Consider the following 16,470-nt stretch of genomic DNA (forward strand, 5'->3'; position numbering starts at 1 on the left):
TCCCTAAGACTAATCCCTAAGTCTATTCCAATGAAACTTTAGAATCTAATTTGGTAATACCATTTGGATATAGGAAAATAGTATGGAAACTATAATGCTCAGAACTTCTTTGAATTATACACCGACAAACACAAAGACAGAGATATTTTAATTTTAGTACCAAATTTATCCCTTTTATCCCTCAGTTAAGAGTAAATCCAAATTTAAAAACCCTTTTCTCCTCTTAGGAGGGTGGCATTTTTAGTGATTTTGATCTCAAAACACACAAATAAAGGAGACTCACAAACCCAATTTTCTTATAGCTCTTACAGTGAGGAGAAGATCTCTAGAAAGAATGTATTTCTATATAAAAGTCACAAAAGTTGTTAAATCATTGAATGAAATTTGCAGTGGTGGAATATATATATAAATCACAACACAAGGAACTAGCAGCAAAAATCAGGACACTAGCTAAAAATATACAAAATCAAATCCATGCTTCATTACAAATGATCAGGATTTCGATACATAAGGCCAGAAATTATTCTTCCCTTTAAGTCCTGAGATATCTGTCAGGGAACGAACAAAAGAGACTGTGTTTTTATTTGGCTTGAGTAAAGGGGAGTTTTAAAATGAAGTGCAATCTTAAGTCATGGTATAAAATATAAATTGGAGAATGCAGAAGTTAATTTTATTCCGACTATTGCAATAGTGAGAACTTTCATTTCTGCAGGAAAACACAAAAGTTTTACAGAGGCATCAAACAAGGGAGTCAAGTGGAAGGGTTGATGGACTTTAAGTTGTGAAGAAGAAGGACTTCTTGCAGTTAGCTGTTTCAAAAGATAAAGTATGCAGTGAGAAATTTCTTAGTCATAACTGCTTTCCAGGGCCACAGGATAAAAGGAATCCAATATTATCAAGAATATGCATGGGTTTTTCAAATCTGGTCTTTGACAAGGAAATTCAAGGCATTGACGAAGATGGACTTAAAACTCTTTTTAAGACAGCTAAGGCAGTCTTGAGAGGAAAGTTTATAGCCATGAGTGCATATATTAAAAAGATTGAAAGATCCCAAATCAATGACCTAATGATACATCTCAAACTCCTAGAAAAACAAGAACAAGCAAATCCCAAAACAAATAGAAGGAGAGAAATAATAAAAATAAGAGCTGAAATCAACGAAATAGAAACCAAAAAAACCATACAAAGAATTAATGAAACAAAAAGTTGGTTCTTTGAAAAAATAAACAAGATCGATAGACCCCTGGCAAACCTGACTAAAATGAGGAGAGAAAAAACCCAAATTAGTAGAATTAGGAATGCAAAAGGGGAGATAACAACAAACACCATGGAAGTCCAGGAAATCATCAGAGACTACATTGAGAACCTATATTCCAATAAATTTGAAAATCTAAAAGAAATGGACAGATTTCTAGATACATATGATCATCCAAAACTGAACCAAGAGGAAATTAATCACCTGAATAGACTTATAACACAAAATGTTCCTGAACATTGCCTTTCAATGGGTTACCTGTTGTTGGTGGTGTTGCTGATGATGGCTATTCTAACAGGGGTGAGGTGGAATCTTAGCGTGGTTTTAATTTGCATTTCTTAATTCTCTTTAAATCCTTAGCAGAATTCTTTCTACAAATGGACAGTGCAGACCCAGCAAGGACAGAGGTGAAGGTGGAGTTGTGGTAGAGAAGAGGGCTTATGGGAGCCTGACTAATGCTGGTCAGGAAGAGACCCTTTGTCAGTTCTTCCTCTTGTTCAAGGGAAAAAGAGACTATGTCCTTTCTTCTGAACAACCTGAGCTCATTTCCCATTCTTTTGCTCTTATGGACTTGGTAGCAGAGGATATTTGCTAGACAATGTAAACCATTAGGTACTTAATGAGGGGAATTTTTTATACAAATAAAAGGAAAAACAAAGATTGGTGCTTGGAGCAGACTACAGAGGTGGGGGTTGGCGGTTGAGGGAGCTAGATGAGAAGAGTTCTAGCTATTGAGCTGGAAGCAATGCTAGGTGGTGGAGCAAGGACAGGAATGGAAAACCTATAAGTTTCCTGGTTTAAAGTTTATGAGTCTTTGGTGGCACAACAATGTCACAGTCATGGTCACATCCTGGAACAGAGCATGGATGAGTCTAATAGCAGCTCTCAGACTGTCTCCTTTTGCTTTTTTAAGTTTTATTTATTTATTTATTTATTTTTATTCTTGTATTGGGGGTCCATTGTGCCATTTACAAAAATTCTTACCATATATCATAGTTGAATTCGCCCTCTCCATCATCCTCCTTTATCCTCCACCATTCCCCTCCCCACTCCGCCTCATTCCTGGGGTAGTTTCAACAGGTCTCATTTTTCCATTTAAATATACATATTAATTAATTACAAGCATAATATTCCTGCCATATTTACACTTCTGTACTCTTTTCTTGTATCCTCCCACTCTCCCACTGGTACCAACCCCCCAGACAGGACCTGTTTTGTTTTTTTAAAAAAATGACATTTTTGTTTAAGATAGCTGTTAAAGACAAGGCACCCTGTAGCTGGTTATAAGCATGTTCAGGAAATTACCAGAGTAAAACAGTAAGTATCTATGGTGAGAAGAGTCTCTAAATGACCAAGGCTAAAAATCTAATTAGATTCATTGGGCACGTTCTGAGAAGGAGATTTGTTTATTTTTGTATAACATAACATTTAAAAACAATACCTAGGATTCTGAATAATAACATCATAAATCACATATCGTATACAGTGTGGGCATTAATAAATTTCTAGGAGCTAAACAATTTATGAAATATTTGGATTAAAAACTTCTACCTGTGAAAATACAACTTAGCAACAGGTAAATGTATCCTAATTTATAATGTTTCCTAGACAATTTAATAAATCAAATAAACATGACTTTTTTTAGGTTTCTCTTTTTAAAAGATAAAACAATTTTTTTTTAAGATTTTTCCAAGGTCTCTCTGAGAACTCTCAAAATCATTTTGAGGTCAAGATTTCATTTGGGGTGTGATTTGAGGAAACTATAGCAAAAATGTCAAAAAGGTTTGAACATTTGATTAAGTAAGATCACAGGTCACTGTGATATAATACTTAGCTACCTATTTATCCAAAGTGACAATAAAAGATTTCAAAGTGCCCATAAGTGATAACATAATTATTAAAAACTTTCAGCAGTTTTGAAAGGTTTTCTGAAATACTCACAGACATGGTAAAGGTAACAAAAGGCCTAGGAAATTATTCTCATAAGACACAAAATTTTTGCTTCTGTCCTTGCTGGGTTAATTAAAAAGAAAGAAAACTCTCTTATAATGCCTTACAAACAGCAGACAGATAATTCAAGAAATTTTGTCCATAAAAAACCTTTGTAAATGAATATACTCAAGCTTACATTCAACCACCCAAGCTTTCTTTTCTGCAAATCTTCCATAAGTTTTTACATCCAGTCCATTTGGTACCTGAATTTTCCTCTTTCTCATTCTAGAACAAGTCATTTTATATTAAAACAAAATTACTCCCTCTTCCCCTTTATTATGGGAAAACATGCTACATGCCTTGTATTCTTTGCATATATGTTATTTTCCTTGTAACAACATTTTCTTTTCCAATGTGGTATTGGAGTTTGAACTCAGGGTGCTGGGCTCCACCTTTTAAGCCACTCTAGCCTCTCAACAGAGAAAACTAAGAAGCAGCAATTGTAAAATGTCTGTTACATACCAGGATTCTGGAGCAGACTAGAAAATTTTATGAGTATAGTAACTGACAATTTTTTACGGATAGAAGATTCTTCATTGTACAGTGTTCCAATGTAGCCAAGAAGAACATGTCTACCCACAAAGGCAAATATATTTAGCTTCTGTATGAATAAAGACATTAAAGTTTATGCTCTTAAAGTTATACTCAATGATTTAGTAATTAATCTTACTTATACATTATTAATGAATATCTGTTACTTAATTTAGCATAGGTCAAATGGGCAAAAGGCAAAAGCCCCTAAAAAGGTTTCAGAAAGTATTTTTAGGCAGATATAATAAAACATAAGTGTTGTTGGAAAGTCCCTGCACAAAAATTTATTCCACTTAAGTCAACTTAACACACATGCTCTCAACAATTATGCTTGGGTTTTTGAGATAAATTTTTTAAGATATTAAATAAAGCTCACCATAATTTCAAGTTATTTTCCTGCTATTTTTACAATACATGCATGTTAGGCAAGAGTTTTAAAAATCACAAAAGTGAAAAGGCAGGGTGATCAAGTGGATCAAGTGGTAGAGCACTTAGCATGCGTGAGGTCCTGAATTAAAACCTCAGTACCTAAAACAAACAAACGAACAAAAACCCAAAGTAAAAAAACCTAAAGAGGTGAAGCAAATGGGCTTGTGTTTTCTTTGCTTCTGTGCATGATATACACAGCAACTGGTATTCATTTTTGTTTCAACTTTAGGTTGAATTTATAATTTTTATCATCCTAAACACCTGGTAAATATTATAATATGTTATTTGGCTAGTAAATCCAAGCAGAATAAAATTATGTGTTCATATGATATTTAATGCTGATAACTAACAAGACACTCTAATTGCTTTATTAAACTAACAATCCCAAGCTAGTCTTACTCAAGTCACATGAACCTGAAAAACATTTGAGTTAGAATCAAATTACCATTTGGGTTAGTTTGTACATTTCTTGGATTTATAGAAATATTTAATTTATATGAGCACATATCATCCAATTTGAATAAAGTTCTTTTAAGAAACTGTAAGTTAATTTGATAATACCACCAAGGGGTAGAGAACTATCATGTATACGTGTACATGTGTCTGTCTATACACCTATACATGCACACACATATCTGTATGTGCACACACTCACAGACCGGTGCAAATGGAGACGTTAGAGCTTCCTTTCTGAACTTTAGCCATGACTTGGATTAACACAAAGCTCACTAGCTTATATAAAATAGGGGGCTCTAATCTTTGTTACACTTTACAGATTTTAGATAGAACAAAATTTTTTTCAAATAGAACAAATTACGATTCAGTGCTCAGCGTAATGGGTAATGCGTTTTACATCTATCTGTGGGACAGACTATGAAAATTTTCTGGGTTTTGTGCTGGATAGGGGTACTGCAGCGTTTACAAAACTTCTTACAATAAATCAAATACATCATATTGAATTCACCCCTCCATCAGTCTCCCCTCCCCCACTCCTGGAGCAGTTTCCACGGGCCTCATTTTTCCACTTCCTACAGTATTTGCACTATATTCATCACCCACACCCTTTCCCCACCTCCTCCCCCATCCCACTGGAACCAACACCCCCCAACAGTTCTGATCCACCCTCCTGTTCTCTGGTTTTGTAAAAGAAAAAAACGATATTCTTGTTTGTTTATGATAGCTATTCAGGGAGTTCCTTCGTGACATTTCCGTGCACATATGTATTAGAACCCAGATTGGTTCGTCTCTTCTATTCTTCTCCTTTTTACTTTAGTCTCCTTCTTACAGTGATTGCAACAGATTTAAAAATTCTACATTCATTCTTGTTTGTGAAGTACATCAACCACATTCATTTGCCCTTATTTTATGGAACTTGTGGACTAAATTTTGAACAATAGACCTTTTAAGAATCAGAAGCAGTCTGTCAACAGTTTTCAAAGGCCATCTGACTAAATAAAATATCTAACCTGTTTCAAGTTAGCTTCATTTTTTGTCTTTTCAGCTCTAACTGGTTGCTTTCAGAAGGGGGGATCTGGGTTCCTTGATAGCCCCCAGTGGGGCAGGAAACCTAAAGTTCACATGACTATAGGGATAGAAGGGCTGGACTGGGAAAGAAAAAGTCTGGCAGTGTGTGCAAAGGATAGAGGAGGTAGGAGATTGAAGGATCATTTCACAGGACACAGAGGAGCTCACAGAAGAACAGAGTCAATAGAGGAAGAGGGAAAAGAGGAGGAGAGACCTTAGATGCACCAGAGAGCAGAGTTGTCTGAACAAAGTGAATGAAGTTCCCAAGTTACTCTTAATAATCTCTTGCCAACAGGAAAGAGTTGGTGGAGCATATAGTCAGCAGATTTTTTAAAAGGTGGGAGAGTTTCAGTAGATTGAGAGGTTCTCACTGGAAAGCAGGAACCAAGAGAACAGAGGAGCATTACAGAGAGCCAGGAAAAATGGCCAGTTGAGGAGTGAAGGAGTAAACCCCACTCGAAACACACAACCAAAACAAACCTCAGCAAGGAGGCATTTTCCAAACAAAAGATTCAGAGAATCATAGGAGTCAGATCTATTACTTGGATCCCAGGTCTAGGACTTGGACTCCAAAGGCTCCCAGATCATCCAGCCCATAGCACAGAAAATGGCTTTGAATGAGAGCAGTGGGGTTCTGGCTGAGAGGCCTGGGACACAGTGATAAATCTAATCCTATCCAAATTCTAGTAGTGTAATGTTAAAGAGAACCAGAACCAGGAAATGGTTAATGAAGTAAAACCAGATTTTATTCAGAACTCTTGCAACTAGGGGAAAAGTGACCTCAGTAGTGGACTCAGTTATGAAGACAATAAAATAGGGATGCATAGCTGATGGGCAGAATGAGTCCTGTGGATGGAAAACCACTAAGAGGAGACATTCAGTGTAGGGGATTTTTGCTCAACCAACTTAACAGTGTTCTGGCTGATGGCAACAGGGTGCTCACATATCGATGGTGGGAGCTGAAGAATTTGATCAGATACAGTGGGAAATTCTCTCTAAAAGATTTAGCAAGATTCTTCTACACCTGGGCTATACAGGTCCAGCAAGGTCAGGGGCCAAGGTCAAGACCTCTTCTTTGAGGGCTTGGGGGAACCTGACTGCTGTTTGCTGGGCTGGGACACTAATGCAGACAGAATATGGGGTTGTCAGAAGCAGCAGCTACACTTCAGTGTGAGAAACACTCTAGGATGCCTCCACATGAAAGGATGCTAATAAAGGGAATATTTTCCCAGCCACCTGAACAGCACACAAAAATGAAGACTCACTCAAAGTCAAATGAAAAGATGCAAAAATGAACCAGGCACCAGTGACTCATGCCTGTAATCCTAGCTACTCCAGAGGCTGAGAACAGAAGGATCACAGCTCCAGGCCAGCTCAGGTAAAATTTTGTGAGATCTCATCCCAACCAATAGATAGGCATGGTGGTGAACTTCTATTTTGGAGGATGCTGGTTTCAGGACAGCCCTGGCAAAAAGTTCACAAGACCACATATCAACTGATAGCTGGACGTGGTGGCCTGTCTGTCATCCCGCCTACTGCAGGAAGCATAAATAGGAGGACAGTAGTCCAGGCCAGCCCAGGGGAAAAATGAGACCTTAACTCAGCAATAACCAGAACAAAAAGGGCTGTAGGCATAGCTCAAGCAGTAGAGCATCTACTGCTTGATGCACTTGGTCTGAGTTCAAACCCCAGTACCACAAAAAAAATGTAAAAATGAATCTGTTAAAATCTGAACTCACAGCTCAAATAGCCAACAGTATAGCAGAGTCAGGGAACAGAAAAGTGTTCCTGTTTCTAATGATTCATGGGTTTCAGAACATGTATGAAAGGTGCTAAAACATACACTTGCACATTAAAAGTATAATGGGTTTAACTACACAGCAATTCATGAACCATGCAGTTCAACACTGAAAGTGGGTGAGGGGTTCAACAAAAGGGAACAAAGGGAGGGCTTTTAAAGGATGATTGCAGTCACAAAGCAAAGAAAAGGTTTGGTTGGTTAAAGGAGCAGTTGCCAATTGGTATCAGTGCAGTGGAAAATCCCTAGTTAGGAGTTAGTTGGCAATGTTTGATTGGTTCAGCTTAATACTGTTGTCTGAGACTATGATCTTTCCACTGAGTTGGGTTTTGGTTTGCTTCCATAGGAACTCAGCACACTAGAGCCATTCTAAAGCCATCCCAATTAATTATTTTAACAGTGAGAGAAAGGAAACCTTTTCTGTCTTTTCTGTGTTCTGTGGAAACAAGTGAATCTGGGCAGAGCTCTAGACATGGACAGAAGGCTCTAGAGCCTCACCTCTGCCTCCTGCATTCATTTTTGCAACTGAGTTCTTCTACCTGTAGAATCCTCCTACACCAGTCTGGCCTCTCTGGCACCCTATCATCACTGAGAAATGGTTCTGTGCTTGTTTCTTACGTTACTCATTGGGGTTGCTACCACATGATGACAAATAGAGAAGAAAGCCTCACTGAGTGAAAAAAGCTGCACTTGAGCCAGGCTCACCTTACGCAACTCAATTCCCAACTTCATGTCACACCTAATTTGAAATACAAATTCCAGCTTTAGCAGTCTTGAATTTGTACTTGTCATAGACCTTTAGGGACGATCTCATCCAGAGATTCTGAAGTACTATTGTGCACAATAAGTGTTGGACTGCTTTTTAAAAACGCAAATTCGTGGGACTCAGTCTCAGAAATTCTGATTAGATCTGTCTTGGTTGGGACTCAGAAATATGCATTTGTAATAAGACTTCCAGGAATTTGCCTTTTTAAGAGGGCTTCTCAGAGAGTTGGTTGTGTTCTCTGAGAATCACTGTCTAGTAAAAATCACAAGTGTCCAAAACTCCTGTAAATTCGAATAATCTCTTGTCTAAGTCAAATTAAAGTATTTGACTTAATTTAGAACAACACAAATTGAGGAGTGAATAATCACACAAGATTAAATCACATAAAAGTGTTTTTAAACCATGAAAATGTAGGAATACATTTATTTATAAATTTCTTTTGTAAAATTAAAGTTTTGAGAGCTTTCTTTAAACAGAAACTTGTTATAATAGGAGGGGAGGAATTCCATTGTAAGTCAAACATCAAAGCCTTTGCTGAGCACCCTGATCTACCACAGCAAGTGTATTTTTCAACTCCCCAAATTAAGACAATCTATAAAGAAATGTTCATTTATTAGCAACTGGTGTTTGACAGTTCATTTGCTGTCAGCCTCCATCTTTCCTTTGCAAGCTGATTTGCATAATGTGTTATTATGTCTGAATGGAAAGCTAAATGCCTCCATGCAGTCTTAAAATGGCAAGTGCTTGTCAGTGCCATGCAATATTCAGAAGTAATGGATCCAAATCAAAACAGCAGTCACTGAGATGTTAAAAAAAAAACTTGCTGTGTATCCTTCCTTGAAAAATTTACACTTTGATACAGAATTGTCAATTAGACATTACATGTGTTAAACAGTTTAGTTCAACTGTGAAGGAATTTACTGTAGCTTGAGTCTACTGTGTTCTAAGTAATTACAAATCACATTACAGTTTATTATTATTATTATTTCAAAGCAGCACAGGGAATAATCTCCAAATGACCTTGGCAAGATATCTCCAAGAATTTCTACTTAATTATTTTAGAATACATGGAAGTTTGTGATAATGTTTTTTAAAAACTCTGAAAAATCTATCATGGAAATCTAAAATTATTTTAGTCTTACATTTGATGTTTTACAATTTGCAAAATGGTGCTAATTTTTGCTATTTAACAGGAAACACTCTCTTAAAAGAGTTTTTGCTGCATAGTGGGTTTCCCTTGCAGATATTTAAAATAGTTCTCATTTTAACGTGCTGTTTCAATATTAACATTTGATTGAACATTAGCACCAACAAGTGAAGTCATGAAACTTCCTCCGAATAAACCAATGAAAGGATGTCATTTTGTCTGAAGGATCTTTTCAACTGGAAGACAACAAAGAAGAGAATGTAGTTACAAAACATTTATGCGTGTAGCATTTTCAACACCAGGATGTCTAACTTTGCTCTCACTTAAAAGCTGCTACCAAAAAAGGTTAAGTTCAAAGTTATGGTTGACTCTCAGTAGACTGGGTCCTGGAAGAGTTCCATAAGAGAGAAGCATGAAAAGATGACCAAGGTCTGAAACCCCAATTTAGGGATCCTGGGATCTTCCACCAAGGCAGAGCTGGGAGTCAGGCCTATACTCTTAGGAAAAGAACAAGTTGGTGTCCTGCTTTAATCTACATCCCTGTCCATAAATGGAATGCCTGGAAATGGAATGAGAGAAGTGATAGTGTGACTGGCTTCCCCAGTGGATCCCTCAGGTTGTAGTTGATTTGGGACTTTGAGTGCTGGGAGACACACACTAAGTGTCAGCTGGTGGGAAATGTGCTTTTAGAGTTTTTTGACCCCCATACTAGCCCTAGAAAGTGATGGTGTGTGCAATATGTTTTGTTTGGCTGTAGACTGGTTATGGATGGCAAATGAGTGGACAGAAGCTGACCTCAGAATCAAAACAAGGACCCAGTGAACCCAGATAATAGCCTATTGAAGAGAATTCCTAAGAGACCTCAGATGTAGGCACAGAGAAAGAATTCAAAACAGTGAGATGGAAAGAAAGAAGTACAGGGGGTGGGTGGGAAATAAATGATCCAGAACTGTGGGAACAATGGAATGTGTGATTTTAGAGGTATCTTACAGACAGACTGGCCCTCTTCCCTCATTTTACAAATAACAAAAGAGAGGCCCAGAAAAAATGAGTCATGAAAAGATTTACCCAGCTGTTTACTGGCAGGACTGGGCCGACTTGGATTATGTGGCATTTAGTCATGGATTCTTTTATCATGTCTCATTGGAGAAAGTATCGGCTTAACCACATTCTCCCCAATGATTTACTTATAAACCAAAATAGAGTCATTGGACAGATAACAAATCCAATGCTGCTTCATTTGCTACCAAGATGTTCTTGGCAGTTTACACTTTCTTGTTTCTTCCACTAATATTAATGCTAGTGCCAATTATAATCATAGTATCAACAAGAAAAAAATTATAGACTAAATGGTGGTGAAATTGTTCTGTCTCTGCTCCATTCTTTCTTTAGCAGAGCAAGAATATAATATTCATGTGTTTAAAATTCATATAATAAGTAAATTTTTATTTCTTAGCACCCACTCCATTCATTCATTCAACAAAAACATTTTTAACACCCAAAGGGGCTGAGCATTGTTCTAGAAATGGGACAGATAGCAGTGAACAGAACCCAGTATGCAACTACATTTACACTGCATGTACTCTAGAGGGTGAGAGAGTGACCACACAAAATAACTGACAATATTATCTCAGAAGTGGGGAGTGCAGTGCAGAAAATGAGGCCAACTAAGTGTATGGGAGAATTCAACTTCTCCACCATCACCACAGAGCAAATTTTGTGGCCACATGGCTGGGAAAGTCATTGCAGAGCACTAAAGATTCTCACTGCATTCCACACTATGGGACCTGTGTAATACCAGTTCTGCAGATTATAAATGTTTTGCAAAAAAGGAAACAAAATTCTCTGATTAAATAATCTTTTAAAGTCCTAGCTAAGTCGAGTAAAATGAATGTATTTCTGTACAGTCATTTAGACAGTAAGAATGATACTATAATCCCAAATTTCTACAATACAAGAATACTAGAATATTACAAGGGGAAATTCCATATCCTGACTGTAAAACTTGCTGAAAATGTCCTCTGTGGAAAGCATTTGGAGAACAAAAGCACCTAGAGGTAGATTTTGATAAATGGAGGGAAGTGTATATTTGCAAATGTGTTGCACGGGCATATCCTTAGGGATCCAAATATCCATCTGTTGGTTAACACGCTTGATTCATTGCTGCATTTTAACAAGTCATTGAGGCTTCCGACTTTGAATATTGATAACTTAGGAACAACCTGTTGCACATCTCCACTGAAGTTAAGAGAGTTATTTTTAACTACAAAATAATCAACTTGTAAAATTAGAAGATGGACATTCAAAAAGGAAAGCTTCAATAACCCATACAAAATACTAGATCAGTCTCTATCCTACACTTGACAGGGTGCTAAAAAGACATTCAGTCTGCCTGGATGACACAGTACAGTGTTTGGTAGAAGACACACATAGTGAACACGAGAGAATTAGTCAAATCAGTAGTCCATAGTGCCATGCTTACCATTTTTAATGATAGAAGTTAAATTAATAGAACACACAACCCAACACTTTAAAAAGAACTATTAGTGCATTTAGTATATTTGCAATGCTGTACAATCACTATCTACATCTCCTCTGAAAATATTTTCATCACTCCAAAAACAGAAAACCTATGCCCATCAAGCAGTTCCTCCCCTTATGGTTTGGAACCTGTGTTTCCCTAAAAGCTCATCGGTTTTTAGAGATGTGGTCCCCAGTGGTGATGCTACCGAGAGCAGGTGGACCTTTTAGGATACAAGGTCTAATATCAGGAAGTTAGGTCATCAGAGCTGTTTCTTTGAATGGAATATTGAGACCCTGGTTCTTCTTTTCTAGTTTTCTCTTCCAAGCCACCATGGGGCAAGCAGCTTTGCTCCATTATCCATTCTGGCCTCGATGCTCTGCCTCACCACAGGCCCCAAAACAGTGAAGACAGATGGTCATGAACTGAAGCCTCAAAACCATGAGCCAAAACAAACCATTCCTCCTTATAAGTTTTCCAGGTATCTGTCACAGAGACAGAGAACTGACTGACACATTTCACACCTGTCCTGCTTTTAAGCCCCTCAACATTTACTGTTTCTTGGCTCTGTTTTTTTTTTAACCTATTGTGGATGTGGCTTTTTGTCTCTGACTTCTTATTCTTAGCATGGTCTCATGTATCAGTGCTTCATCCCCTTTTCTGGTTGAATATTCCATGGTCTGTATCTACCACAATCTGTCCACTCATCTGCCTGTGGGTACTTGGGCTAATTCTTCCTTTTGGTGACAATGAATAGAGCTTTGTATGAGCATACCTGTGGGTAGCAAGTAAATGTGGGTAAATGGGTATTTGAACATCTTTTCATTTATTTTGGGTATTATGTTAGTTAGCTTTTCTTGTATAATTTGTAAAAAATTGTCCTTTTTTCCAACATGTTTGGACTTAAGTATTGTTGTCTTTATTGGAATACAAGTATTAATTTTAAAGGTCTACTAACTAAATTCTTATCATGGTAAATTTCACATTTTTTCCAACTTATTTTTGTAAGAACTTTGAAATCTCTTCTTAGTTATAAAACATTAGAAAACCCTAAAACATAGGGCTTTCTTTCAGTGGATCCATAATATGTTGCTGACCATCACAGCTTCATTTCAGAAAGTAAATGCAGAAGTGATTTTTTTTGTGATAAGTATGCTGTAAAATTTATTTTCAATGATTTTGTCTGATTGACTTCCTTTAAAGAGACTTTTTGTGAATATTGGTACACATGGTAATCAGACTTTATATAACTACATGTTAATTAACTGAACAAGTTCATCTCTAAACTAGAGAAGAAATTAATGCTTCTGGTATACTTAATTACACATTGTAAAGCTTCAAAAGTAACAGTAACACAAAAATATTCATGTATAATCAAAGGGAACAGATAATAGAAAAATATTCACATCAAGATTAAAAGTGATTTAATGTAAATGGTTTGATTTAAAATATAACATAACCTAGGAGCATATTTACCATTCTATATGTGTCATAAATAGTAAAGATAAAAGAAACCATAGCTTCATAACATTAAATCAAACAATCTGTACTACTTCCATGCTGAGCAGGTAAACCTCTGATTTTTGAAATCATACAGCTGTGGCGCCATGCACATTAATGTGAATCCTCTGAGGTACTATACATGTATGTAATACATTTAAAATTGGATAAAAGAGGTTAACTTACATGATATAAACTAGTGTGTCTGTGTTTAAGGCCAGTTTTAGGATGGACAATTTTACCATTATATTTTTTACATTGTTTTTGCCTATATGAAAAGTTTCAAAAATTTTTTATTGATTTCCTGTATCAAATGTCTCCATATTTTAAATATATGTGTAAGTATATATCCCAACATTTTCTCACTGTGAAAGAATCACCATCATAAACTTTAGATTGTTGATATAAAGAAACACAAGTATTGCATGAATACCAGTACGAAAAGGAATCAATGTGTACAGTAATAACCACACTGGGATTTACCATCAAATTATCTTCACACTATGGAAGGATACTAACTAGCATTTTTAACATTATACCACATAATTAATGAAAACAAATGTGTGAATTTATCTCATAGATTTTAATGAAAATTATAAAATAAGTGTATATTTGTTGATAATTTGTGTTAACTATTAACAATGTTGCCAGTACATTCTAATTGTGCTTTTTCCATCAATTCTTTCAAGTTCATACCACCTAAAAGAAATTCCAAAGTTGGTCAGCTTCTGCTGTGGTCGTTAGTTACATCCTAGAATTCTTCACTGACTTTGTTTTATATAAATGTTCAAATTCCTAAACCTATATTTGCAATATGCTTTCTCAAATTCCTTCTCTGAAATCTTACATAACGATGGCTTCTCCAAAATTCTATTAGGCCAAATCACTTCCTGGAGCTCAAAGTCCATTTTATGTCATTGTGTAAAATATTAGTTGATGTAATAGTTTCCTTTTTTTCATCTGAACTTATTATCTCCATTATCCAAATTGCTTAGAAGACTGCATTTTACATAGGGATAAATAGCAGCACAGTCTTTGAGTGATTTTAGAGAATACCTTATGAGTGGATTTCCAAACATCTTTAAAAAATTCCCTTCTTTCCTGAAATTAGCACTGATATTTTTATGATATCCCTCCTTTGTATGGAGACCATATGCCTTACAGGAGACTAGATGTGAAAAGTGTGCTGATTTATCTAGCCCTAACTCACTGATGCCAGTAAACCTGTCAGAGATGAAGCTTGTCATGGGAATGTGAAGTGCGTCAGGAAATGAGGCAGAAGGTAAATTCTGTTGAAGATTCTCTATTCATGATTCCTTTTCTCCTTTATAATTTTCTAATGTGATGACTAAAACTGTTGAGTTTTTGTAGCATGAGGATAAAGCTATCTAACAAAAGTTATAAAGAACATGGGAAAATGTCTGGGTATTTTATGACATTACTAGGCCACTGAATTCAAACTACAATAATCTTTATCTTCCTTAAAACTTATTATAAATTAGTGTTAAGTCTAATGTTTATGTCACTATAAGTAATAATTTCTTTTGAACGTAGTGAAAGCATAATGATATAGGTGTGTATGTTAAAAAATGGGATTTACACTCCACACTTAGATTAAAAGTATTCCGCAATTGCTTCTAAAGCTACATCTCATTATCTTTTGAGTGGATTATTACCTCTTTGCCAAAATCTGTGCTATTTTAGTAGGTTTTGGAAAGAAATTATTAATTGTTGATAAGGCAGACTTTGAAGTCCATGGAGCTTAATCTGCTCTTATATGCTATATCTTTTTTAAAAAAATTAGGTTGTTTCATAAAGGCTATTATGATTATGATGCTTAGGACCATCAAGAAGATAGCAATATCTAGTTTCTTGCTAGGTTAACACACCATTATTAAAAAAAATATGTCAAACTTCATGAAGAATGATTTATTTGCAATTCTTGATGTAAATGATAATGGCTATGGAATCAAAGAAATGTCTTCTATTTTGAGAATATGTTTGTGGTACCAAAGGAAAATATTTTAATATCTACAAGTTGTTTATAGACTATATTAATATTATGAATTTAATGTTTGTGTCCACTAAAATTTACATGTTAAAACTAATTCTAAATGTGATGCTATTTGGAAGAGAAGCCTTTGCAGGTAATTAGGACATGACATGAAGCCATCATGAATTGCAAAATAAGACAAAGGGCTACTTTGGTATTTTGTAGTGATGTGAGGAGATACAGAGAGGGTAACAGTCAATATAATGGAAAAGGTCCTAGAAAGAACTCAGATATGCTGGATCCTTTTCTTGGATTTCTAGCCCCCAGAACTGTGAAAAATAAATATTGTTATTTGTGAGTCATGCAATCTATCGTACTGACGAAGACATTTAAGATAAAGCATCAGAGAAAGAATTTAGTACTGCAGAAAGCACGATGGACTTGCATTAAACACACTATATTCAAATTATGCACTTTCTGTTAATTGGATAGATGATTGCAAAAAAATTCAATGTCAGAGATTGAATGTTGGACATTATATGCATATTATAAGACATATGATAATAAAATCATGCAAATTATATTGAACTCCTTAAAATGGTTAATGGTTATAAAAGTGTCTATATAAAGTTCTGTTGCTGACAAGAAAGTTGTAGTGTACAAATATGTTCAATATAAATTCCAGGAACTACCTTGGAAATACATGATATTATCATTAGAGTTATTATAGCACATTTTTTAGAAAGTAAAAAAAATTATTGACCAGATTCAAAACACTTAAAAACCGTTTACAATAATTCTGTGAATTTCAAAGCACAAATGAAGTATTTGATTTTATAAAATGTAAAGCTGTAAAAACGTTTGTTTAGTGATTTTCAGAAATATAATCACATGCAATCAATTTTCATCATCTCTGTCTTTGGAAAGCAATGAATCAATTAGAATCTCACTTCTACAAAAAAGAACAAATATTGCTTAAACCCTATTTTATTTGACATATATATATATATATTT

This window comes from Castor canadensis, chromosome 13 (assembly GCF_047511655.1).
Source record: "Castor canadensis chromosome 13, mCasCan1.hap1v2, whole genome shotgun sequence".
Taxonomy (NCBI): Eukaryota; Metazoa; Chordata; class Mammalia; order Rodentia; family Castoridae; genus Castor; species Castor canadensis.